This window comes from Syngnathoides biaculeatus, chromosome 15, assembly GCF_019802595.1.
Source record: "Syngnathoides biaculeatus isolate LvHL_M chromosome 15, ASM1980259v1, whole genome shotgun sequence".
NCBI classification, from domain to species: Eukaryota; Metazoa; Chordata; class Actinopteri; order Syngnathiformes; family Syngnathidae; genus Syngnathoides; species Syngnathoides biaculeatus.
Window position 1 is genome coordinate 23,908,024 of NC_084654.1, and position 26,251 is coordinate 23,934,274.

General features: G+C 46.4%; 1 long non-coding RNA gene across 1 annotated transcript in view; it reads left to right on the plus strand.

Annotated features, from left to right (window-relative positions):
* The window catches only part of LOC133512946 (uncharacterized), a 33,277-nt gene extending 18,627 nt beyond the window's left edge, over window positions 1-14,650 (plus strand). Inside the window, exon 2 of the long non-coding RNA XR_009798349.1 lies at window positions 14,477-14,650. This is a non-coding gene — a long non-coding RNA (uncharacterized LOC133512946). The remainder of the gene's footprint in view (window positions 1-14,476) is intronic.
* The last annotated feature ends 11,601 nt before the right edge of the window (window positions 14,651-26,251 follow it).

Here is a 26,251-nt window from a genome sequence, read left to right on the forward strand (position 1 = left end):
CCTGCGATCCTTGTGAGGATAAGGGGCTCATAAAATGGTTTCAAGACAGGGTTAAGGTTTCAAACAATGTTTTGGGGTTTTAATTAGTGTTTCAAGACGGCAAGATTTAGGGATGGATTAAAGATGACAGGGTTCAAGTCTCAATTTAAGGTTTCATTGATAAATTTGACGTAAGAGTTGGCATGAAAATTGACGCGAGACATAAAAATTAAGAAAAAGTAGAGAGCCGTTTGTTTGGCGCGCCCCACGCACGGTGTTCATTTTTGCCCGTTTTCAGGCGGGGCCGATTTCAAACGCGGTCGTTGAGCACAAAGCTCCAGAAAGCCACCGGCGGACCCTCGACACCCACCACCCACCGTCCACCGCCGGGAACCCAAACACAGCGCGAGCGACACGCCAAACTGTGAGCGCATGAACGGGACCGTGGTCAAAACCTTTCGTGAAAACACTGAACCAGACCTGAAGCCTTGTTTTCAAACACTAACGTTTGTTTAAAACTCATCCACAGTCTGAAAATCCTATTCTGAACCCTCATCTTATCTTGAAAGACTAATTTAAAACCCTACACCAGACTTCATACACTTGCCCGTCCTTGAAACCCTGATCATTTCCCACCTTAACCTGGAATCCTGCGCCATGACTGAAAACCTAATCCTGTTTTGAAACCCTAATTTGAAAGCCTGACCTTTTTCTGAAACCCCACACCTTCCTCCTTGTCTGAAGCCTTTACCCAGTGGAGAAACCCTAATCTTCTCTTGAGACCCTAAGGTTCTCTTGAAACCCTGATCATTTCTCACCTTAACCTGGAACCCTGCCCCATGACTGAAACCCTCTTTTGAAAACCTAATCCCGTTTTGAAAGCCTGACCTTTTTCTGAAACCCCACACCTTCCTCCTTGTCTGAAGCCTTTACCCAGTGGAGAAACCCTAATCTTCTCTTGAGACCCTAAGGTTCTCTTGAAACCCTCATTGGTAACCTTGTCTGAAAGCCTTACTCCTTCAAGAAATTATAATTTGAGTTTCAAGAAAAAGGTTAGGGTTTCAAAATAAGATCAGTTTATCTTGTTTCAAAGCCCCAACCTTTGTCTGAAACCTTCTGAAAGTCTCCTCTTATCTTTTCAAGATCACTTTAAAACAATGACGGTCTTACGGCAAAAGTGCTGACATAGCTGAAATACTCTCCCGCTTTGTCGTGAAAGCGTCGCTGCCATCTTATAAATCAGGGTGGTGGTGGCGGTGGGGTTCCAGGGTTCCAGGGTTCCTGGTCCCGGTCGGAGCAGGCGCGAGCCCGGGCGCAGTCAATCAGCCGTTTCCTGGCTCTCCTCTTACTCGGCAGAACAAACACAAACGTCTTCGCGGCTCTTCATTTCCTCGCCCTCCTCCTTCTCCTCGCAGCTGAACAAACAGCGGCGCTCTCGACTTAAAGGCAATCAGACGTGAAGTGTGGACGCTCCCCCCCGCCCCCGTCAGGTATATTTGCGCAAGCGGGGGGAGGGAAAAAAAAAACCTTGCCTTGTCAAAACCCGAAAAGGTTGAGGGCGGTATACAAAGTACGTGGCCTGGGATCCATTTCTCAAGCGGCCAGGTGACTCTGAACAAATAAATGGAATTTGAGAAACGGAGGTGATGGCGCTGAAGGCTCTTTTGTGGACTGTCAGGTCTGGAATGGAGGTGGGGTAGTGCGAGCTGGGGGAGGGGTGAGGCACATCCAGCTGTTCAGGTCTGACACAGTTTTATAACCATAACTTTGAAAGCCTAACTTGGCAAAGGCGGGATTGTGGAAAACCGGCTCTGGCATGGGGAAGGGGAAGTTGCAGTTTGAGCCTGGAACTATGTTTTAAAACTCTTCTTTGAAACCCCCAAGCGTGTCTCGAAAGCAGTCTTTCTGACCCTTACCCTGTTTTGAGGCCCAAACTCGGGGAGTAGAAAGGGGGGGAGTGACTTCCAGCTGTTCGGTCCTGTAACCATGTTTTAAAACTGGGTTGGAAACCCTCCCTCAAAAACCCCCAATCTGTCTCGAAACCCCTACTTTCAAAACCTGACCCTGTCTTGAAATCCGAACTTACTCAAGGTACGATTGTTGAATGGAAGTTGGGTCGCGCTGGCCGAGGCCAGGACGGTGTGGCCTCCAGCTGTTGGGGCCCAGAGCCGTGTTTTCAAACCGTAACTCGGGTTTGAAAACGTAACTTGGTGACGGTGGGATTGTTGACGGTTGCGTCTGGGATGGGGGAAGCGGTGCTGTTGGCAGTTTCTCCCCGTCGTGAGTTAGGGTCACCGTGGCAGGAGGTTTTGCATCAGGGCTGATGAGAAGCAGATGGAGGTGCAGAAGCTCCAGGTGCATTGTGGGTAGGGCTGTCTTTATGGATGACGACTGAGTGCGATGGTGCACTGATATCTCCATAGAAGGAACTGCAGGTCCATGCTGCGCCATGCTATGGTGTTCTACGGTACACTATGGACCGGATTCCTTGGACTAATGGTCAGTTTTGAGAATATCAGGTGCCCATGCCTGAAACCTCATTTTCATCCCTAATTTGGAACCTTGATTCAAAACCCTGTCTTGAGCCCCTTGTTAAAAAAAACCTTAATCCAGGGTTGAAATGCTGTCCCTGGCTTGAAACCATAACTTGAAATCCTAGCCTCGCCTTGAAACCGGGTTCAAATCCTAAAGCCGTTTTGAACCTCCCTACCTAGCTCAATTGTGAAATCATAATTTCAAAACCTAGAGCTTGTTTGAAACCCTAGCACTGGCTTCAAGTCCACTTTAAAATCCTTTTACCCCAGCCCTACTTTGAAATCCTGACCCTGGCTCGGAACCTTAACTTGAAACCCTAGCCATAGCGCTTTGCTACTTTTAATCTTTGCTTGAAACCAGACCTACGCCAACTCTGCCTTGAAATTCTAAGACTGAAACCATAATTATTTGATACCGTGACACTGTTTTGAAACGCCATTTCTGTCTTGAAACCATAGCAGTGTCTTAACCCCGGTTTGAAATCCCAACCCCGTCTTCGAAAGAGAACTCAAAACCCCAACCGTGTTTTGGAACGCTAACCCACTTTTTCAAACCATAACCTGAAACCCTTGCCCCCGGTTTGTAACCGCATCCCTCTTTTGAGACCGTAACTTTGCGACCCCAACCGTACATTGAAGGCATAATGAGACACCCCAACCTCGGAAAAGACTCGAGTGCGCAGCAGCAGTCAAACGGGATTCAAATCAAAGTCCTGCCCCCCCACCAAAAAGCTTCAAGGCCGCACCGAATGTGTTGAGAAGTTTTCTGCTGCGAACTCGGAGGCTTGACGGCCTTTTTAACGACTTGCAGGCTGCGTAATTCAAATGCTCTTCGCTCTGACCGCACCTCCAGCCAGAACATTCCACGCACATCTGGACTCGACGTTTTCCTCCCCCCCCGAATGGTTGTCTCCCGCCCGCCGCCCCGCGCCGTAATTACCCACAAGCCCCGTGTTCTCCCTCTCCCCCTTTTTTTTACGATCCTCTGCAGCCCCCCCCCCCACCCCCCCTTCCCTCCTACTTGGCTCGAGCAAAAGATTTCTCCGTCCGAATGTCGCAATGTGATCAATCATTTGGAGTCGTCGCAGATTATTTTGGAGGGGGTGGCAGCGGGGGGTGCGCGCCTTGTTGTTGCCGGCATCTTGAAGTCGGGGCGAAGCTAAACAAGTCGATTTGGATCGTTTTCGGTTCGTGTAATTTGAATACCTTTTTTTTTTGAGGTTGTGCGCGGGCGGGAGGCGGTGCGCCATGTCTGTCAAGATCTTGGTGGTCCGGGGGCTTAAAAAGGTTTTTGAAGGTGTCTCCGGGGAACGGTTGGTGCGCTAACGCTACGTTTGACTGATATCACGTTTTGACTGCAGGGGAGAAGAAGGTGCGCCATTTCTGTTGGAAATGCTTTTGGATTGAGAGTAAATCTAGTTTTTTATAAGGGTGTTCGTAGGGCAGAAGGGGTGTGCCATCGCTGTCGGGGGTTTGAGAGACTTGTTTGGCAAAATGAGCTGAACGAAGGGCACTTTTGGAGACGAAGTGACACACCTGTTCACCACTGTTATTTTTCTGGACTTTGATTAGATTTAGTTTTGGTACGACGTCACGTTTTCCCCACGTGGTCCTTGTCAGGACTCGTGTTTTGTCTTGCTTGTCTGATTTCGTTTGCACCTGTTCCGGTCAGTCCTGTCCCTCGTGTCTACCGATCGGCTTCCTCCAGCCCCTCATTTCTGGTCCAGGTGCTTCTCGTGGTCTTGTCACTTTGGTTCAGTTTTAGTTCCTTGCTTTCGGGCTGCGTTTGTGCGCTACGGTCTGTCATCGTAGCCAATCTTTCCTCAGTTCTGCCACGTTTGTTTAGCGTTGAGTATTTCTGAAATCTTTTGGGTCCTTCAACATTTTGCCTCCCCGCCAACGCTACAAAAACCCAATCGTGACTAGATCATCCAAAAGTTTCACGCATTTAAGCAATCTTTGTAGGTTTTTTTCTTCTTCGTATTCTTCAGTTCTGTGCAGGAGAGACGAGGTGCAAGAGTTTCTCGAGATTGGGTGGTTTCAAAAGTTTGAGGAGACCTGATTGCAGATGACTTTTGAAGAACTTCTTTGACTTATTTTGGGGGTGTGCGCAGGAGTCTCACCTGGGATGTAAAAGATTTGGCAGTTTTTAAGTATTCTCTGGGTATTCTATATTCTTGAGGGTGTGTGCTGGGTCCAGGGGGTACACCATGGCTGTCGTCTTGAAAGGCGAGCGCGGACTCAACAAATTTGATTTGTTCTTTGTCTTTTGTATTGAAATTGCGGGTGAAAGGGGGCGCCCCCTTCCTGTCAAGGTGTTGGAGGGCGTGCGTGGTTTAACAAGTTCGCAAGTTCTTTGGGTTTTGTTTTTAAATTCACATTTTAAGGGTGTTCGCAGGGACGAGGCGGCGCAGAGTTTTCTTTCGGTTGTCAGATTTTGATGTACTTCGGCGACTTGTAATTTTTGCGGGTGGGTGCGCCGTCTCTGCGGGAGTTGAGCGTGCAGGCGCTGATGCTTCAGGCACATGTCTGGACATCCACAGGAAGGCAGGGCGCATGCGGGGGGGCACATCCAGGAAAGTCGCCGGCCTGCCGGAAAGCACCATTGTTAAAAGTTGTTTACTCCTCCTTTTGTCCGCGATTCGGCACACCTCTCCCTCCCGGCTGGCACGCCGCCACCGGTTGGTCTGGCGGCACCTCGTTTTCCACTTTGACACTGTGGGAACAATCAGGAGCGACGCTCGAGTGCCTCTTATCTGAATTGGATGAAAGGTTTGTTTGCCCCGTGATTAAAAAAAAAAATAAATGAAAACTTCTTCCGAGCGATACGGCGGGATTGCCGCGGTGATTCCTGACAAGTCAAGTAGGTCAGGAAACCAGGGTGGGTAAAAGCGCCCTCGAGCTTTGGGGTCGGTGTCGCCTTGGCATTGACTTTATCTTTTGTTTTGTTCCCACCGAGTTAAAAGAAATCAGACGCTTTTGGTTGTCCTTTTGCACAACGACCTTCACAAAATGTTCCAAAGCACACGTCGACCACCGTTCACCGAGGACTGCGATGATTTTTTTTTTTCTCCCTCTTCCTGTATACAATCATGTCAGAAATGACTTAAAATGATGATTTTTTTTTTTTTTTTTTTTTTCAAAGTCGTGTGCGGTGAAGAGGTGGTGCGCCGTTTCCGTGGGCTGTTTAAAGGGGCTGTGAAAGTTTGATTTCGCCCCATAAACTCGTCTGGGGAAAGTTCCAGTCAGGGATCTGGATCGGGCCTTGACTAAAAAAAAATAAAAATTCTCCAGTCGACAGCTGCCTCGCAGCTTTACGACGACATCTTCTTTTCCCGGTTCCTGTGACATTCTGGCCGTGCCCTCGATACAAATGGAAAAAAATTCCCCCTCCCCCTACGCCCCCCCCCCCCACCCTCTTCCCCTCCCGCAAAGATCCAGGATGTTTTGAAAAGTGGGATATTGCTCCTAATGGATTCCAAACGCCGCTGAAGGTTTATTAGGAAGCGGGGCGTCGTAAAAATAAATAAATAAAAATGTCAGAAGTGGGGGGGGGGTGCTTAAGCGAAAGCACAGCGGGAACAAGTGGGGGGGGGGGGTTTGTCTGTTTTGTTTTGTTGCGCCAAGTGTATACACTGTAGAGTCACTCCCGTCTACTGTAGCGACATTTACAAGCTAAGTGGTCCAGATTTGGTTACAGTTCTCTTTGTAGCAACAAGCTAGCGACGTGCAGAGGAAGACTGTCACTTGGTTCCACAATTTGAACAGTGACTTTGGAAATGCAAAACGCAGCTTTAGGTCGGGGGGGTCTGTCGTTCTGGGATCGGTCTAAGGCACGAAAAGCTACGTCGATCTGTCGGTTGGTAGGGTGCGGTGTAATAGTGTAGCCAGAATGGCAGGGTCTAATAGTTGGTGAAATCGTTGGATGGTTGTGTATAGTAACGGTAGTTACTGTAGCTAGGTAAGCGAGGTACATTGAGGTGTAAAAGGATCGGTAGCTGGGGTACACGTGGACTTTGTTTTTGGTACTGGAAGATGGTGGCGTATGGAGCACGTGACGTCACCATTTTCACGGCGCGACAGTATATTGCCGGTCAAACGGAGCTGCTCGAGGGAAATATTTACAATTCCCGAGACGCGTTGTGCTGTTGGTCGTCTCGACAGACGAGACGGATGTTCAGAGAGATCATTTTATGGAATAGCAGCTGAAAAGACCAGAAAATCTCGATGGATTTCGGCAAGTAAACGTGGTGGATGGTGCCCGACCAAAATCCACACACGGGTGTGTAGCGATTGCTTCATTTCAGGGAGGAATTATGATTGTCAATCTCAAATTACCGAGAAGTATTTATCACGGCAAGTTGGCTCATTTGAGAACAATGCTTGTTTAAAAAAAACTGTCTGTCGCCGCGGTTTACGGAGGTTAGGTGTGGCCGCAATCGCTTCCGTGTACGTTCCGTGGAGATGACTCTGTCCTCTTTCTTTGTTGTTTTTTTTTTTTTTTTTTCAATCATAGTTAATGAATGCGAGTTTTTGTCAAACTACGGTAAATATTAGTATTTGTCTTGAATACTAGCTGAAAAGATCGACGGATTCCGGCAAAGGTTAACGTGTGGCCGAACACGCTTCCGCGTTCACGAGCCGTCGAAACCCTCACTATGTGGGATTTATTCTTGATTGAGAACGTATCCAGCAACGAAATATTTGGACGCGTCTGGACTTTTATACGCTTTCAAACTCTTCTGTGTAAATCTCGACGCCTTACTCACCAGGTACACGTGTTGTTCCAGTTGTCCAAGGCAAGCGGAAGCGAATTAACAGTCCAGTTTCTTATCGGCGAAAACATCGACTATGCCGAGTTTATCTCATTTTTCTACGTACCTTCGTTCATTATCACGTTCTAAATGTTTAACGGTGTCGGACAAGACTCTGGGAGACGTATTTTTGTGCCGTTTCCGACCGACTTAGCATTGAATAGTGCTTTGCTAGACCGGCAACATGGCGACGTAAACAAAAGTCACGTGATTTGATGACGGAGGTGCACGAGCTCTATATTTAAGGTGTGATCGGGTATATGAGGGGGTAACTTGGAGAATACTATGATAGGGCGAGGTTGGGTGAGTAAAATAGTCCTGGGAGGGTACACAGTTGGAGAAGACGAAGATGGGTATGGTATGGCAGGGGGAGCTGGTTAGATCGGGGTCGGGTCGGATGTTGGAGCAGGGTCTATTAAGCTAGCTGGAGTGGGACTTACACGTTGTTTGTCATTGTTTTCCGTTGGCAAACATAATAAATAGTGTTTAGGAATGAAAAGAGAGAGCGAGAGTCTGGTGTTCTGAAGCTCCGGTTTGGAATTCACCGTCCATCCTCGCGCCGGGGGGGGGGGACACAAAATCTCACAAAGCCTCCATTGAGCGGCCGCGATTTCCCGCCACGTTTAAATAAAAGCGGAGTCGCCCCGCGCGTTAAATAGCATTATCGATCGAGCCGCTTCCCGGAGGCCGGATCGCCGAGCGCCCCCCGCCCCCCCCCTGTGAAGTGAAGCACCGGCTCGAGGAGTTTCGTCTTTGTCGTTTCCTGCTTCCTCCTTTAATCCGCCAAGTCCCCTTTTCTTCGCAAACAAAACGAGCATTTTAATGCCGCGAATCCTCATTTCGCACCGCTAAGTCGCTCATTGCTAATTTGCGGGGGGGGGGGGGGGGGAAGCTTCCTAGGAAACTTAAAGGAATGTAGCAGAACCGCTGAAGGTACTTTATGGTAGCGGTATTTGGGATACGGCAAGTGGTGGGTCGATTGATTGGCGTCGTGACGCGCTGTGGCGACCCCTCACGGGACAAGCCGCAAGGAAAAGAAGACGTAGGTCAGATCGAATAATAGATATACTGTTGTAGAGTTGCTTGGTGGGCAAGTGAGTACGGTAAAAAATCGTAACGTATGATAGGGTAGATCACGGGTGTCAAACTCAAGGCCCGGGGCCCAGATCTGGCCCGCCGCATGATTTCATGTGGCCCGCGCTCAACTTTCCATGATTTTTTTTTTAAAATCTGTATCAAAATTTCAAATTGTCATATCATAAATGACAACGTAGAGATATCACAAGCATTTTTTTTTTTTTTGTGTCGCCAAACAGCAACAGTTGAAAAACCCAAAACTAGTTTGTAAATTTTGTGCGTAATTATGATGAGGCGTTTAAAGGTTTTCAGGGTTTCACAGTCGTAGCGGCCCTCCGAGGGAAACCGTGAGGACAATGTGGCCCGAGACAAAAACACGTTTGACACCCATCGGGTAGATGGTAGGATTTGGAGGGATTGTTAGCATTTAGCATTGGTCGTGCAGGGATAGCCACTGGGATTGGTCGGTTAAAAAATGTGTGACGGTGTCGTAGGGGAAAGTACAGTAGGGAGGGTACGTTGTGCTATCGTGGAGATGGTAGGGCAGCAGGGAATATTACTTTTGGAAGAGGACGGACGAATAGATGGACGGATAGAGACAGAAAGATGGATACATGGAGACAGAGAAAGATGGAGAGAAAGTGATAGATAGATAGATCAAGAGAGAGCGATAGATAGATAGATAAATAGAAGAGAGAGAGAAAGATGGAGAGATAGATGGAGACAGAGAAAGATGGAGAGAAAGTGATAGATGGATAGATAGATAGATAGATCAAGAGAGTGATAGATAGATAGATAGATGGATAGATGAAGAGAGAAAGATGGAGAGATAGATGGAGAGAAAGAGATAGATAGCTAGATAAAGAAGAGACAGATAGATAGATAGACAGATGAAGAGAGATAGATAGAAGAGAGAGAGAAGATAGATGAAGAGAGAGATAGATGGAGACAGAGAAAGATGGAGAGAAAGTGATAGATAGATAAGATAGATAGATAGATAGAGAAAGAGACAGATAGATAGATAGAGAAAGAGACAGATAGATAGATAGACAGATGAAGAGAGATAGATAGATAGAATGAGAGAGAAAGATGGATAGATAGATAGATTAGAAGAGAGAGAGAAAGATGGATAAATAGATGAGAGAAAGATGGAGAGAAAGTGATAGATGGATAGATGGATAGATAGATGGATGGATGGATAGATAGACACGCACACCCTATTTAACCACATAGATACACAATATAATAATCTGAATACAATTTCATCCTATTTCCTCCATTTGCAGTCAGGCCCGGTCGGTCCTTATTCCCCACGACTAGCCGGAGTTGGCGGTAATTTGGATTGGTCGCGTCTGTCGGCTATTTTCAGATGCAAAAGGGAGCGTGGCTCGATCGGTCGCTCGATCGCTCGGGCATCGTAATCGTCGCGGTATTTCCGTCTGTGTGTGTGTGGCCACAGCGAAGCGCGCACACACCTGATTGTGGGGCGCAATGATGGAACCGGAACACAGAATTTGGATCTAATAATCCCATTTAGAGGAATTAGACAAGCGCTCGTCCTTGGCTGGCCTCCAAGTCCAGTCATCTACCGGCCCCAGAAGTGTCCGGACCCCGTGATCCGTTCCCCCCCCCCCCCCCCGCATCGCTCACGGGTCACCGGTAAGACGCAAGACGGATTTAACGGCCAACTTGGCGCGTTGGAAAAACGGCGCTTGCCGGAAGGGGGCCCGGCACGTCTGGGAGAATTCCAGTCTACCGACGAACCCGTTCCCACCTCGCCGGGCAGCGAACGCCGACTAATCCGACCTACCTACCGGCTAGCTAGCTACCGATCTTCACATCCAGACGCATCCTTCAAAATGTCAAACTGCTCCTGTCGCGACCGAGTCTTGGGGAGTCGGCCGCCAGGAAATCTTTTTCTGCCAGAAAACGAACATTTTTTTTGTTTTGGATACAAAAACCAAAAGCCATTTTCGACAGCTCAGCGAAATGTCGAGCGGCGCCCACGCTAACCGCGTAATCAAAGGACAATAAATAGTCGGTCGGCAAACGCTAACACATATATCACATGGATTAGAATATTACGGCGGATATATATCACCGTTATTTGTATTTCGAGGGATGGATACTGACAGGGAGGGGAAAAAAAAAAAAAAAAGCTAAGCAGTGTAAAAGGCGCTAATGCTATTGCTGAGTAGGGTTAGCCGCACCGCATGCTAACGCTCTGTTCTTGCTGAGGTCAACATTTTGAAAAAGATGTCACAACTTTTATGTCAAGCAATAAAAAAATTGCCTACTTATGTTAAAAGTTAATCACGACTATTAATTTAAAAGAAAATTAGCGGCGAGGACTCGATGTGTGCTAGCCAAGCAGTGGTTAGCGTTGTCTGGCTGAATGTCGGGGAAGTGACGGTTCTCGGCGGATTTTAGCGCTTAGCGTCTCGCGTCATCCTTTTGGTGCCGTTAAAAAAAAAAAAAAAAACACAACGGAAGCGAATTTTGAAATAACCCGTCAAAGGTCTGCGTTGCGTCCGCCTCAAGCGCTTCGCTAACGTCCAAGCGGGTTTAGAGGAACTGAAAATGTTGCCACAAGCATTAACTCTAAAAAAAGACAAAAAGAGAACCACCAAATTTAACTCGAGTCTTGTTGCTGTCGACCAATCAGCCGACTGCCAGTGGCGCCGTTGAAACCCTGAAATTACATCCATTTCTTTTGCCGCTTATCCTCACGAGCGGTCACGGGGAGTGCCGGAGCCTGTCCCAGCTGTCAACGGGCAGGAGGCGGGGTACGCCCTGAACTGGTCGCCAGCCAATCGCAGGGCACGTGGAGACAAACGGCCGCGCTCGCAATCACACCTATGGGCAATTTTAGAGTGTCCAATTAATGTTGCGTGTTTTTTGGGATGTGGGAGGAAACCGGAGTGCCCACCCGGAGGAAAGCCACACAGGCACGGGGAGAATATGCAAACGCCACACAGGTTGGGTCCGGGATTGAACCCGAGACCTCGGAACTGTGTTCCACCGTGCCACCCTAGAAATAATCCATCCAACCATTTTCTTTGCTACTTATCCTCACGAGGCTCGCTGGAATGCTGGAGCCTATCCCAGCTGTCAACGGGCAGGAGGCGGGGGACACCCTGAACTGGTCGCCAGCCAATCGTAGGGCGCATAGAGACAGACAGCCGCACTCCCAATCCACACCTATGAGTGTTTTTGGGATGTGGGAGGAAACCAGAGTGCCCGGACAAAACCCACGCAGGCACGGGGAGAACATGTAAACCCGACGCATGCGGGTCCGGGATCGAACCCGGTACCTCAGAACTGTGAGTCCAACGCTTTACCAGTTGACCCACTGTGCCGCCTACTTAAATACAGCACCAAAAATTTTTGGATTGTCTTCACTAAAGACATTCGAAAGCCGCACAGGCGGGTCCGGGATCGAACCTGCATCCTCAGAACTGTGAGGCCAACACTTTTACCAGCTGATCTACCGTCTTATAATATTATAAAATGATATATTCCTCCTTTTGTATTTTCTTTTTGCATACATTTAACTGTTTTCCAATTTTTCAGAGCAATTATTCATTGGGAATATTAGATTTAATTTTTTTTAATTTATGAGAGATTTTTGCAACCCCCCCATCCAGAAATGATTCGTTACATTGCTTGTTTTGGTCTGCAATTCAATTCCTTGATTTAATATCAAAAGTCACAACGGAATATCTTTTGGTTGCGCATCGTCATGCGTGTGTGGTGTGGGGGGGGGGGGGTGACTGGCAAAGAGGCCTGGTGAGGGAGGGGGGGATTAAGGGGGGGGGGGTCGTCCATGGAAATGCAGATTGCCTCCATTGAATTCTATTGCCAGGCCTGGCTTTTGATGTTAAAGTGGAGAGGAGGGAAAATGGGGCGGGGGGCGGGGGGGGGGACGTCATACAGACTTTAACTGCCCCCCCCCTCCCCACCTTCCTTTCATCCATCACGGAGTCTTTCTTCTCACCCCCCCCCCCTTCCCCTCCCGCACTGCATCGCTTCCCAACGGACAAAAACGGAGACCCGGACTTGCTCGGGAATCCAGAATAGACTTGAAGGGGGGGCTGCCTACAAGTTGTTTTTTTTTTTGGGGGGGGGGGGTGGATCCGCTGCTATCCATAAACTTGGAAATGAAGCTACTTTTTGTTTTCTTTTAAAATAAAAAACAAAAGGCACAGGAAGTTATGAAGTGGAAAAAGGAAATATTTTTTTTTTTTTTACCAAAACTCCAATGAAGTTTATCATAATAACCGACATTAGCTATGGAAAATAATCACGTGCGCCATTTATGTCTGCGTCCATTGCTTCATAGCAGATCTCAACTGAAATTATTATTATTTTTTTTTAATATCAGAATTCGGCACCAAAATTCCACATTTTCAATACAATTTTGTTTTGTTTACTTGGTATTACTTGATTTTATTTTATTTTTTTCAAAATTCAAATCTTTTAAGTTTGTTGTCTTGACTGGACGTCTCATTACATTCCCCCCCCCCTAAAAAAAAAAAATTTTTTTTTTGTTTTACCAAAACTCCAAGAAAGTTTCAGTCCTTTGATATTAGCTAATAATCTACATTAGCTATAGAAAATATCACCTGTGCCGTTTATGTCTGTATCCATAGCAGATCTCAAATGGAATTTTTTTAAAATCAGAATTCTGCCCCCAAAATTCCCCATTTTCAAAACAATGTTATTTTGTTTACTTGGTGTTGATTTTTTTCAAAATTCATACCTTTTAAGTTTGTTGTCTTGACTGGATGTCTCGTTACATTTATTTCCCCCCCCCCCCCAAATTTTTTTCTGTAATTTTCTTTTCCAGAATGACCCCCGCCCCCCTCAACAAATCCAATCAAACGTCTCTCTGGTTATTTAACGCCGCTGCTATTAAATTGTAATTAATTCCTAAAAAGCGATGTTGCAATTGACAGAAAAACTGAAGCCAAAAATTTCCTCCCAATCGTGGCAAAATTTCACAAAAATATCTCCCAAATTTCCAGAAAATGTCTCCCAGACGGCTTGAATTTGAATCCGAATTTTGATATTCCAACTCGGATGACGTTGTTTTAGCACATTGTCTAAGACTAGATATGAATCCAACATTATTTCAATTATTATTATTATTATTCCAGCTACTTGCAAAACGTTCTTTATGCAAAGAGGACCTGAACCCAGAGAAAACTTCGGCATTTTAAAACGGCTTTTCGGCCCAAACCCAGGCGGGATGAGACCAAAAGATCGAATCTTGGAGGTGGTCTGCAAAAAAAACGCCGAGTGGGCATATTGAAAAGGAAATAAAAGACGAGGAAAGTCTGGTGGCGGGGGGGGCGTCCTGGTTTGGGGGGGGACTAGCTACACACAAAAACTCCGGAGGCTAATTAAATCTTTTTAACATCTTACTGAGGAGAAGACTCATCTGGTGGGCGAACACTGCGCCTTTATTATTATTATTATTATTATTATTATATTATTATTATTATTATTGTTTGAAGGACTTTTGAGAAACTTTTCATGTCTTCTATTTCTCAGCCCACCCTGGAATTTTTTTTTTTTTTTTTTTTTGCATTTGGCGGACGAGCGAGCGAGCGAGCGAGGGAACGGGACAATGGCGGGCCTCATTACTGCGGCGGCATGAATACAGTGGGGGGGGGGCATAGTGGAGAAAAGGGGGGGGTGGAACCCCTGTAAAAAAAAAAATAAATAAATAAATAAAATTTCGAGAGGAAGTGTGGCCCAAAAGTTTCGATTCGACACGTGTGAAGCTCCGGATTCCCTCCGACAGCGTTTGGATACGATTCACTGGAATCGCAAAGCGCGAGGACTCACTCATGTGAATCGACGTGAATCGACTCTCTCAAATTACGATAAATTGCGATACGAATCATTACAACTCCACTTATGATTTTCTCTATTTGAAATATGACTCAATCCAGTTGCGATCCATCCATCCATTTTCTTAGCCGCTTATCCTCACGTTCAGGGAAGTATTTCCCGAGATTTTGTATTTTTTTTTAACCATTTTGTGTCATATTTACATGTTTCCAGAACTGTTCTCCATCCATCCATTGTCTTAGCCCCTTATCCTCACGAGGGTCGCGCGGAGTGCTGGAGCCTATCCCAGCTGTCAACAGGCAGGAGGCGGGGCACACCCTGAACTGGTCACCAGCCAATCGCAGGGCACATCGAGACAAACGGGGAGAACATGCAAACTCCACACAGGTAGATCTGGGTTCGAACCCGGGAACTCAGAAATGGGAAGCGAATGCTTTCCGGCTGTACCAGCGTGCTGTCCAATTATGGTCCAATTTACGACGATTCCGACGCGACGCGATGATTTTGCGATCGCTCAAATTATGATAATCAATCAATTCCGTTCTATTATGATGATGATTCAATGAGCCGATTCGCCATACAATTCATCGTAAAGATCAAATTACGATTATGACACAATTTGCTGGATTTATGATGTGATTCTTTTCATTTGGTTGGTAGGAAAGTAGTAATTGTGCACCTTTGAGAAGCAACAGCACACACGCTCGCCTTTTTTCCCCCCAAATCAAATCTGGAAACATTTTATTTTTCAAGGCTAATGTTGCAAGATTAGCTTGAAATTGTTAGCATGATGCGATCAAATGTTTGGGGTGTATATACAATGTTTGGATTATGAATTTGGGTTTAAAAAAAAAAAAAAGACGATGAGAGATGTCGTCTGATATTTGCAAACTTTGGGTGTAAATCCCGAACCCCCGATCCCCGCGGCCCGAGTGGAAAAACCCCGCGCGCTACGATCCCCAGATGGAGCGCTAAGAGTTAAGTCGCTTTCCTGAGTGGAAATGAAAAGCGTCTCGTAATCGCGCGGCAGGAATGCAGTCGGTGCACACTGTTAAACACTCCCAAAGCGCTGGCTCCACTTCAGCGCGCTCGCGAGCTCGCTCGGGCCCGCGACACAAAGAGGCCTTTTGTTCTCGCTCGCTTGGCTCTTGAAAAGCAACGCTCCCTCGCGCTTCCTCCCTCCTCCTCTCTTTCTGCCCTCCGTCCTTTGGCTCTTTTCGTTCACTTTCTTTTATCGTGCCGATGTTGCGGCCGCGGCGTGCCGGCAGGTACCGACGCGCGGCAACCCGGTACGTCGTTTTTCGGAAGTTACGCGGCGTTTCCCGAGCCACCCGCGAACGCTGAAAATCCACCAAAATGTTCCCGCAAATTCTGCTAGCTTTGTGCTAGCATACAATGTGAAAAGCCATAGAGGAGCTAACAGAGATTAGCATTGCTTCAAATAGTTGCTACGTTAGCGCGCACGCAGAGCAGCAAACGCGTACATACGGACGGTATTTGCGTTCGGTTAAGAATTTCCTGAGATTTGCTGTCTCATTTTCCCATTTTGTGTCATATTTACATATTTCCAGTACAGTTCTCCATCCATCCATTTTCTTTGCCGCTTATCCTCGCACGGGGTCGCGGGGCGAGCTGGAGCCTATCCCGGCTGTCGACGGGCAGGAGGCGGGGTTACACCCTGGACTGGTCGCCAGCCAATCGCAGGGCACGTGGAGACAAACGGCAATCGCACCTTGGGGCAATTTAGTGTCGTACTTTATCATCTCGTACTATAAGAACGCAGTTTCTGTGGGACTTTACATCAACCAGCTTTGCTCTCTGCTCACCGTGCATACCACCACCTGCACTCTCCATTCCATCCATCCATCCATCCATTTTCTTAGCCGCTTATCCTCACAAATGTCGCGGGGCACGCTGGAGCCTATCCCAGCTGTCAACGGGCAGGAGGCGGGCCACACCCTGAACTGGTCGCCAGCCAATCGCAGGGCACGTGGAGACAAACGGCCGCGCTCGCAATCACACCTATGGGCAATTTTAGAGTGTCCAATTAATGTTGCGTGTTTTTTGGGATGTGGGAGGAAACCGGAGTGCCCACCCGGAGAAAAGCCACGCAGACACGGGGAGAACATGCAAACTCCACACAGGCGGAGTGCCCACCCGGAGAAAAGCCACGCAGACACGGGGAGAACATGCAAACTCCACACAGGCGGGTCCGGGTTCAAACCCGGGACCTCAGAACTGAGAGGCCAATGCTTTCCAGCTGAACCACTTTCCCACCCTGCCGCCCCCAGTACAGTTCTTTCACAAAAGAAAACGAAAAATCATAATCTTATGATCATAAAATTGTAATCTATGAGAATTTGGCCGAGCTCATCTCGTTTTGCGGCCCGCAAAAGTTTCTTGCTAGTGTACCAAAATTGCAAATGGTCAATTTGCTTTAGCGACACACCCTTTCAAAATAACATGAAAAATGAAAAAATATATGGTACATGATATATATATATATATATATGATACTATGAGCCGGAAAATACACTTATACACGGGTTTACGGTCATAACTGACCCTCCGAAAGAAACATGACCCCCAATGTGGCCCGCAACAAAAATCTTCTGGCTCATTGGCTATCGATTTACGTGATTTATTGCGCGCTTTAAAAATAAATCCATATCCATTCGACGCGGCGCCCGGCGTGAAAACAAAAAAAGCGAACCTGCGGGATGAGATTGCACAACGGGAGCCCTCCGGCGTGGAAAGTCTTCTTTTGCGCCGCGCGATCGGAGCGAAAAAAGTGGGGGAGGGTGTGCGGTTTCTCCTCCGTGGCAGCGCCGCTCCCCGCCTCGACGCCTGTTGGTCGACGTTTGAATCCTGTCGAGGGGAAAAGGAAGCGCTGAGTCATCGATCAAAGCAAACAACGCTTGACTCTACTCGCTTTACTTTATGATTATTATTATTATTTTCAATGCGAGAGAGAGAGAGATAAATCTCAGTCCAATGCTTGGCAGCACAGTGGAATTCGTGGTTCGCCCGGCTGCCTCACAGTTGTGACATTCTGGGTTCGAGTCCAGGCTCAACGCTAACGTGTTGATTGCGTTTGTCAGAGGATAAAAAGTTTGGATTTTATTAACAATAAAGTTGGGATTTAAAGGAAAAAGTGGAATTTTACGGAGCAAAGCAAGTTGTTTTATTATGGGAATAAGTTGTATTTTATTGAGGTTCAAAAACTGAGGTAAAAGTTTTACAATTAGAAAGTCACGTTTACCAAAATAAAGTTTAATTTTATGGACAAAGTCATATTTTGGAGGTACGGTCAGAATTTATAAAACTTGTATTTTACTCCTAATTTTATTGGGAAAGAAGTAACTTTAAAAAAATATAATATACAAGAATAAAGTCTTATTTTCTAGAACACATAAAAAAAAGTTTAATTATTTTATAATAAAATATCTTGTAATCGAGCAAAAATACAAGCAAATAATTGTAAGAAAAATTTATTTCGAGAGGTGGGGGGGTCATTATTTGACGAGAATCAAGAGAAAAATGGTTGTAACCTCGCAAGGAAAGTAATATTTATTGAAAGGAACAAAATTGTAATTTTTTTTGATTGCAAAAAAAAAAATCATTTTACATAATGCACTACAATAAAGTTATATTTCATAAAATGTTCACGTGAAATCTCAGGAGGAGAGGAAAGAAAATAAGCCGTGAACGTGACGAACTTGTGCGCAAATCTTCAAAATCGTTTCCCAATCGTTAGCTCGGTTTGTCTCGGTGAAGCAACAAGCATTAGCATCATTTCAGGCTGCTTCTTGAAGATTAATTTTGTCGTCATATCAATCAGCGTGCTTTTGTTGTAATACTAGGCTTTTTTTTTTTTTTTTTTTTTTTGGATTGTATCGTTGCTGCTTGTTGTCATTTCCTCTTTTTTTTTTTTTTTTTCCGACTTCCTTTTTACTTTTGTCAAAACATGCCCTTTAGCCTCATCTTCATGATTTTCTCGGGCGTAATTGCGCCGCTCAAGCTCGCCGTTAGCGTTGGCGATCTCCTCGTCGAGGCTTTACGGCAGACGACCTTGTCACAAAGTTGGCACGTCGTGGGAATGTAAACGTCTCCGGCGTTTACGTGACGTCCGCCGGCATTTTTTAACGTCTTTTCCGGATAGCAATTATCCTCCGAAGTCATTAGCTGCTTTCTTGTCATTCGCGCTAGTGACTTTACCTCATCTTAAAGGGAACTTGCGCTTTCTTTTGACAATTTAAAACATTAGATTTCACTCTCACATTTTTATCTGTTTATCTGTTCTCATAAATCAATCTTTATTTTTTTTTTTTTTTATCTTCATTAAACCTTGTCAGACTCCATGTTTTTGTTGCGTGTGTGTCAAAGAAATATTACTTGATACCCATAAGATTGACATCATACATATGGGCAGAGCAATGAAACTGAATATTTTGTTTTTTTCAGGGGCGACCTGTCCCAATGTTTGGTTTTCACGGACGTCGGGGCAGTCCTCTAATCTGGACTACGCTTAAATTGTCCATAAAAATGTAACAAATATTGGGACGAACATTCCGATGTTTTCAGAGCTTGAAGTGTGCAAAAATCGAGTCCCTCAAATCGGTTTTGGTGACCATTGATTGCAGTCTTGTGACGTTCGGCGACGTTCAGCTTTTTCCTCTCCATTGAGCAAAATGCTTAACGTCCATAAAATCCAAAATATTGCGACGATCCTTTTGATATTTTAAGAGGTTGAAGTGAGCATGAATAGAAATGGGCACACCAATTTTGGGGACCATTGATCGCCGTTTGTCGACATTAAGCAAGTGAAGACCGGTAAAAGTTTTCTATGAAAATCCAACATCATTGAGATTCAAATTGTAAGATTCTGAAAAAGAAAAATATGATTAAGATTTGTACTTTTTTGTGGGTTTGTGAAAAATACAAAAATATTTTCAAAAATTACTAGAACACAAAAAAATATTAAAAAGACAACTTTATTTTGTTTGTTTTATTCTTGTAAAAAATATTACATTTTTGTTAAAATTTATTCTGATAAAATTCCACTTTTTGTGGGTAAAATACGACCTTATTCTCTTAAGATTTAATTTTTTTTGGGGGGGGGGTGAGACTTTACTTTGGTGGACTTGCTCCTTTTTTTATGAAAAAAAAAAAAAAAAGGCCGAATTGTTTTCAGTTTTTTGTTTTTCCTGAAAAAAACAGCGACTGTTTTCCTGCCGCTGTCGATGCGATCGGTCCCGTCCGTCTTCCGACAGGCTGCGGCGGGCCCCGTTTGAAAGAGCGCTGACGGGAAGACGGACGCAAATGCACGACGGGTGCTGCTTTCCCCCCCAAAAATTGAAAAAAACACAAACCGACAGGTCGCTGCACGCCGCCGACGCCTTTAAAAGCACCCTCACTTCGCACCTCCGCAAAGAGGAAAACTTCGCGAGGGGGGTGGACGGAAAACGGACAAACGTAGATGGTTTTTCGAAAAATGACTAAAAATTTGGAACTTTTCAAATCAAATACATATTTTTGTATTTTTCTGCCCCCCAAACATGACAACTCATCAACCTTTCCATTGTCCAAGCTGCTTATCCCCACAAGGGTCCCAGCTAGCTTCAGACTAAAAGGCAGACTACACCCTGAACTGGCCGCCAGTCAGTCGCAGGGCACATATCGACACCGTCACTGAGCGGGAATCGATCCCACGCTGCCATCACCAAAGTCAGGCGTGTGAACCACTACAACATCATTTGCCTCACAGTTCTGAGGACCCGGGTTCGATCCCCGACCCAGCTGTGGGTTTTCTCCGGGTGGCCACTCCGGTTTCCTCCCACATCCCAAAAACATGCGACATTAATTCGACGCTCTAAATTGCCCCTAGGTGCGATTGTGAGTGCGACTGTTTGTCTCGATGTGGCGACCAGTTCGGGGCGTACCCCGCCTCCTGCCCGTTGACAGCTGGGATAGGCTCCGGCACTCCCCGTGACCCCTCGTGAGGATAAGCGGCAAAAGAAATGGATGGATGTAATTTCAGGGTTTCAACGGCGCCACTGGCAGTCGGCTGATTGGTCGACAGCAACAAGACTCAAGTTAAATTTGGTGGTTCTCTTCAAAATGAGACTTTCTTCTCATCGTATAAAAAAAAAAAAAAACAGAACAAGCGGTGACACAGTCCACTTGCGCCGTTGCGCCAGCCACTAGTGCAGCGTTTGGGTTTTTGTAGCGTGACCCACTTGAAGCTCCCGCTGCAGCCGCTCGCCCGCGTTTCGGCTTCCTGCTCTCGTCGCGCGTCGCAAGTGTGAAAAACCAAATGTAGTCTACGTCCTCGCCGCAGCGCCGTAGTTTGTTTCGCCGCGACCTCGGCGTTTCCTGTGAAAACGAGAACCGCGGAGCGCAGGCCTCCGCCGAGAACCGACTTCGATTCACGCTGTGGTCCCGGAGAAGGAGTCTTGGGAAACTAGTCTCCTCCGGGCAGATGTTTTTGCCATTGAGCATAACTCAAAGTACAGTATTCTTGAAAACAAACCAGGATTTCGATCCAGACTTGCATTTGAAAGTTCCTGTTCCGGTTGGGTTCTTAATGAGTGTTTCAAACCGCTTGGGGTTTGGAGTTCTGGTTTCAAGCCGGGGTTAAGTCTTTTGCGTTCAAGTCGAGGTTTACAAGCCAGAGAGAGGGTTTCAGGGAAGGGCTTCAAGCCTGGTCTACAGTTTCAAACGTGGTTTCGGCTTTTGCCCCGGACAGGCTCCTTTTGCTCCAAAGTCGGCGGTTCCGCGGGTCTTGTTTTTGCGAGATTTATTTCCCCCTGCCGCCGAGCAAAGAGTTTATTTTCTCCCGCTGCGTTCGGTGCGAAGATGTTTTAGAAATTAAGGTCTCGGGCCAGCTGGACTGGACGTCGCCCCCGAAGCGGCGTGAGTCAGTGTTTCCGCGGCAGTTTCCACCGGCCGTGCAGTCGTGATTCACTTTAATTGCGCGACCAAAACTTTGACGCCTTCACCTTCGAAGTGAAACCAAAGCGGGGGGAAAGACCGCAGTCTCAAAACCGGTTCGACTGAGCTGCACCGATTTTGGAGAAACTCGGGTTGCTAGATCGACAACGGGAAAAGATGTTTGCTATTTCGGCCTCGATTGGCCTCGAGATTTTTTTTTTTTTTGTAGTCGGCATAGCGAACGAATCGTCGATCCCTTGTCGTAGTTTTTCCCCAACCTGCGTCTTCGTTCTTGGAGGCGATTTGGGGGTCCGAAGCCATCCAAATTCTTCCTCGCTCAGTCCACGAAATCCTAGAAAGGTGTGTCGCGTTAATCTCGATACTGCTCGTGCTCCACCTGTACACGTGTAGAAATGTGCACTGGTGGGGGTTGGGGGGGGGGGTCTTCATGACGGTGGGGGTCTTGTTTACCCCGGGGCGTCTCTTGGGCCGCTTCCCCACTTCCTGCTGCTGGCTGGCTCGTCGGCCACCTCGGCCTGACAACTGGAACCCGTGCCAAAAAGACTTATTGGCCCACTTTGGGGAGCCTACGGGAGGTGGGGGTCCTCTGGGTGGGGGCTCTGAAGAAAAATAAGGAGGAGGGTGATTTTGTTGTTGTTTTTTTGGCCTTCCCGTCCACCGTCCACCCCTCCCATCCATCCACTCTCCCCTGAGTGCTTACAGCTGCATGGATGGAGGGAGGGGGGGGGGGGGTGCCGGGTTCTTGTAGCGGAACACTCTGCACAGAGAGCCCCCTTCATGAAGTCACATCTGGAGCGTTCCCAGAGAGCTCAACGGAGCGCGCGGGCTAACGAAAGTCTTAAGTTATGTAATTGAGCGCTTCCACCATGCGCGCCAGACGGCACTGTTGTCGGCGCGAGGTGGGGGGGGTGGGGGGGGGGGTTACGCGGGTGGGGTGTGGGTGTGGGGAAGGGGGGCAACAATGTCCGGAACCAGATCCGCTCGCCGCGTTGTCGCGTCGCTACATTCGCTGTGGCGCTAACGTGCCGCAATCTGGACTGTTAACGTTGGTCATGCCAGAAATATGGAAGCCATTTTCTGCCCCCCCCCCCCCCCACTTCATGAAATTTCAAATCATCCATGTCCAAAATATGGAAACATTTACATTTTTGCAGGCTTTGGTTAAGTCCATGTAGCAGAGCGGAGAAAATGACGTGATTGTTCACCATTTTCAACCAACACATTTTTTTTCAGGGACATTCAATCCTGTATTTTTCGCAGCTTGATACTAGTACGAGTATTACTACTCACTAGTACCTTTCATACATAACATTTCAGTTCCCATAATGAGAAATTGTTTCTTTTTGGCGCACGTGACGATTCACTGACGAGGACAATTTACTCACTGTCGCACTATTTTGCCTTTAGTATCGGTGCGTGGTATTGGCAGCCCTCACGAGTACCCGATACCTTGAAACAGGGCCCTGTCGGACAGAATATTCGCTCAAAACTACTTTTTTAAAAATATCGTCACCATGTTCGGTAATTTCCGGCCTACAATCCGCGACTTTTTTTCCGTACGCTATCAATCCTGCGGCTAATTTGTGCGTTTTTACTAACGGCCGGAAGAATAAGACTGGTGGAATATATGTGCTGAGGAAGTGACTTTTACCGGCCCTGTTAGTGCTGCGCTAGTGTTAGTGCTGTGGTAGCGTGTTTCTGCTGTGTTACTGCCGTGTCTCAGTGAAAATTACTGGTTAGTTTTATTTTAACCAGCCCTGTTAGCATTAGTGCTAGTGCGGCGCTAGCATTAGGGCTAGTTTTAGCGCGGCGCTAGCGTTAGCACTAGCATTAGCACCGCGCTAGTGTTAAACTTTGTGTATCGTCTTTCGTTGTAAATATCTCGTGTTTCAATGTGTGCACTTGCGGCTTTTACACAGTTCCGGCGTATTTATGTACCAAATGGTATTTCCTTTACAAATGTACTCGGCGAGGTACATTTATTTGTTTTTTTTTAACAATTGATTGACCAATATAAAGTTGAAAATGGCTTCCTTTGTTTGACAACGCAACATTAACGGCATCATTATTGCTTTACAGCACAGGTGTCAAACTCAAGGCCCGGGGGGCCAGATCCGGCCCACCGCATGATTTTATGCGGCCCCGCGGCGGCAAATCATTTGCGTCAAATTCCATGGTTCTTGTGAAAATCTGTACAAAAAATGTCAAGTTGTCATGCATCATAAATGACAACGTTGAGATGTTATAAGCATTTTTGTGTTACCAAATATGAATAATGTATTAAAACCCCAGTACACTTGATCTCAGATTAAAAACTAGTTTATAAATTTCATGTGTAAATACGACGAGGCGATTAAAGATGCTGGTTTTTGTCGTAACGGCCCTCTGTGGGTGGCCCGCCACAGAAATGAGTTTGACACCCAAGCTTTACAGAGACGTTAACTTCCATACAAGTGTAAAAAGAAGTAAACCACATTTTTTTGTTTTGAGACTGAGCTGCTTTCTGCATTGGTGCTATGGACGGGGAGGGGGGGCATCTTGTAAGACTTCAACTTTGCGCTGGAGAATCGTTGACTCGGGCCAGCGGACCCCTCGTGGTCCATATGGTCCGACTTTGTTTCTCGTGCGTCTAATTGTCCGCTAATGTATATTTAACCGGCACCTTCCATCTTCTTTACAGGACGGGGAGGGGGCGAGGTGGGCCGGCCGACGGCGGCTTTTGGCGTGGCGCCACGGCGCAAAGTGGGGGTGGGGGTGGGGGGCGCCAACGTCGACACTTTATACGCTAACAGGTTTGGGCAAGGTGTTCATTTCAGGAGTCTGCTCCCTCGCGGAAGAGAAATAAAAGCTGCGGAGCATATGGATGAGCGGCGAGGCCCGTGACGACATTCCTGGGGGGACCGTGCGACGGGTCGTGCGTTAAACACTTTCTTTTAAACGCTGACGCTTGACTCATACTCCGCTGGAATGCGGGGGGATAAAAAAATCGGTACTCAAACGCCCCCGACGTAACCCGGAAATAACATATTGAGCGCGGCCCGAGCAGCTGTATTAACCCCCAAACGTGGCTCCAAAGACGGCAACTCACTTGTTTAAACTTATTCTGCACTTTTGTTGATTAGGAAAAAGTTAACAAGTCTGGGGGCCCAGTCGCTACACATAAATACGCCACTAAAGCATATATTTTCAGCAAAAAATACATTTTTATGATATAAAGTATTTAAGTTACACATGTATTTCCACTATGCAGTTTATTATTAGGAAAACCTAAAAAAATGCTTTAAAAAGACAATTTTTTTTAGGCTTTGAACGCATTATTTCTTTTTCCATTCATTGTAAAGGGAAACATCGATTTGGTTTTTGAACAAACGGATTGTGGTCGAGAACCGAGGCGTCGTTGTATATTTTACCGTTTGAGGGATATTGTGTTTCCATGCAAATCGACATGGGAACATTTTTTTACGTCCATGCTGGAATTTGTGCTAAATCTGCTTCACTGGTGCCGGATGCTAATATTTTTGGGATCTCAAGGGAGGGGGGGTGTTTTGCGTTTCATGCGAAATCAAAATGGCCGACTACCTACCTGAGCATTTTATGTTCTCAAAATGGCCGACGAAAAGCGTGCTTCACAGCAGATTGCTGTTTCCATTTTCATGCGAACACGCGTGCCGGATTTTGTGAAACTTTGACGCACTTGTGCCGGATTCTTTGTTTTTGTTATTTTGGCTGTATCATGTTCATAGCAAAATTAAAATGGCCGACTACCTCCATGTACCGGAGCGCAGGTTCGTGACTGATTTGATGACCGCCGTGCGTGTTGGATTTTGCGATGCAACGACCATCTTTTAATTGGCCAATATGGGAAAAAAAAAAAAAAAAAAAAAGAGGGCGTCGGATAGTTTCCGTGCCAAACGCATGCCGCCACATTTACATCGGGCGTTGAGCAATTAAGTCACGTGGCGTAGCACCTTTTTGTTTTTGGTTTTCAACGAGGAGCCGCGCGCGCGCGCGCGCGCGCAAGCTAGCGCTGGGCGAGCTGTTGACTTAATAAACGCGCTGACGTGACTCAAAGGCCTTTTGTGGGCGCTCGTTCTTTGTGTGCGGCTTCGGCTGCGCGCGGCAGGAGAGGAGCGGGGCGGCGCAGGGGGCGGAGGCGGAGGCGGGCCGCGCCCCACGGCTTTTATTTTCTTGGGCTTCTTATCTGACATCCGTGCGTGAGGAGGCCTCGAGAAATCACAGCGGTGCAAATATAGACGAATGGCCCTGAGAAAATAAAAAATACAGATTTTATTATGGTTTAAAAACAAAACGTCATTCACGGTGGTGCGATTTTTTTTTTTTTTTTTTAAATTTAATCAAGAACAAATACCACTTATATTAATGTAAGAAATAAAGTTCTCACAAATCAAATAATTTTTGGGATACACCTGCTGTATTAAAATGTTATACTTTTGCAATAAAGAAATACATTGAAATATATTTTATTATGATATATTTCCATTCCTGCCTTTTTTCGAGCTAGTTTTTTTTTTTTGTTTTCACAAGATTACTACTTTGTCCAAACTCCCCCTCCCCTCTTTCTTCACTAAATTTTTTGTCATAATATATGAATTTATTAATAGTTGGAAAATGTAAATGTCTCTTGAAAAATAATATATACTCCCCCCCCAAAAAAATCTGAGAATATTCTCTGAAAAAAAAAAAAATCCTGTTAGAATTTATTCTGCCCCCCTCCAAAAAAAAAAGAAAAAAATAAAAATACTATATTCAAATAAGGTGGCACGGTGGATCAGCTTGTAAAGCGTTGGCCTCACAGTTCCAAGGTCCCTGGTTCGATCCCGGACCCGCCTGAGTTTGCATGTTCTCCCCGTGCCTGCGTGGCTTTTTTCCGGGTGGGCCCGGCCTCCTGCCTGTTGAGAGCTGGGATAGGCTCCAGCACTCCCCGTGACCCTCGTGAGGATAAGCGACAAAGAAGATGCCTGGATGGATATTTCCATTACTGCCTTTTTTGAGACAGAATACAGTTGGTTTTTT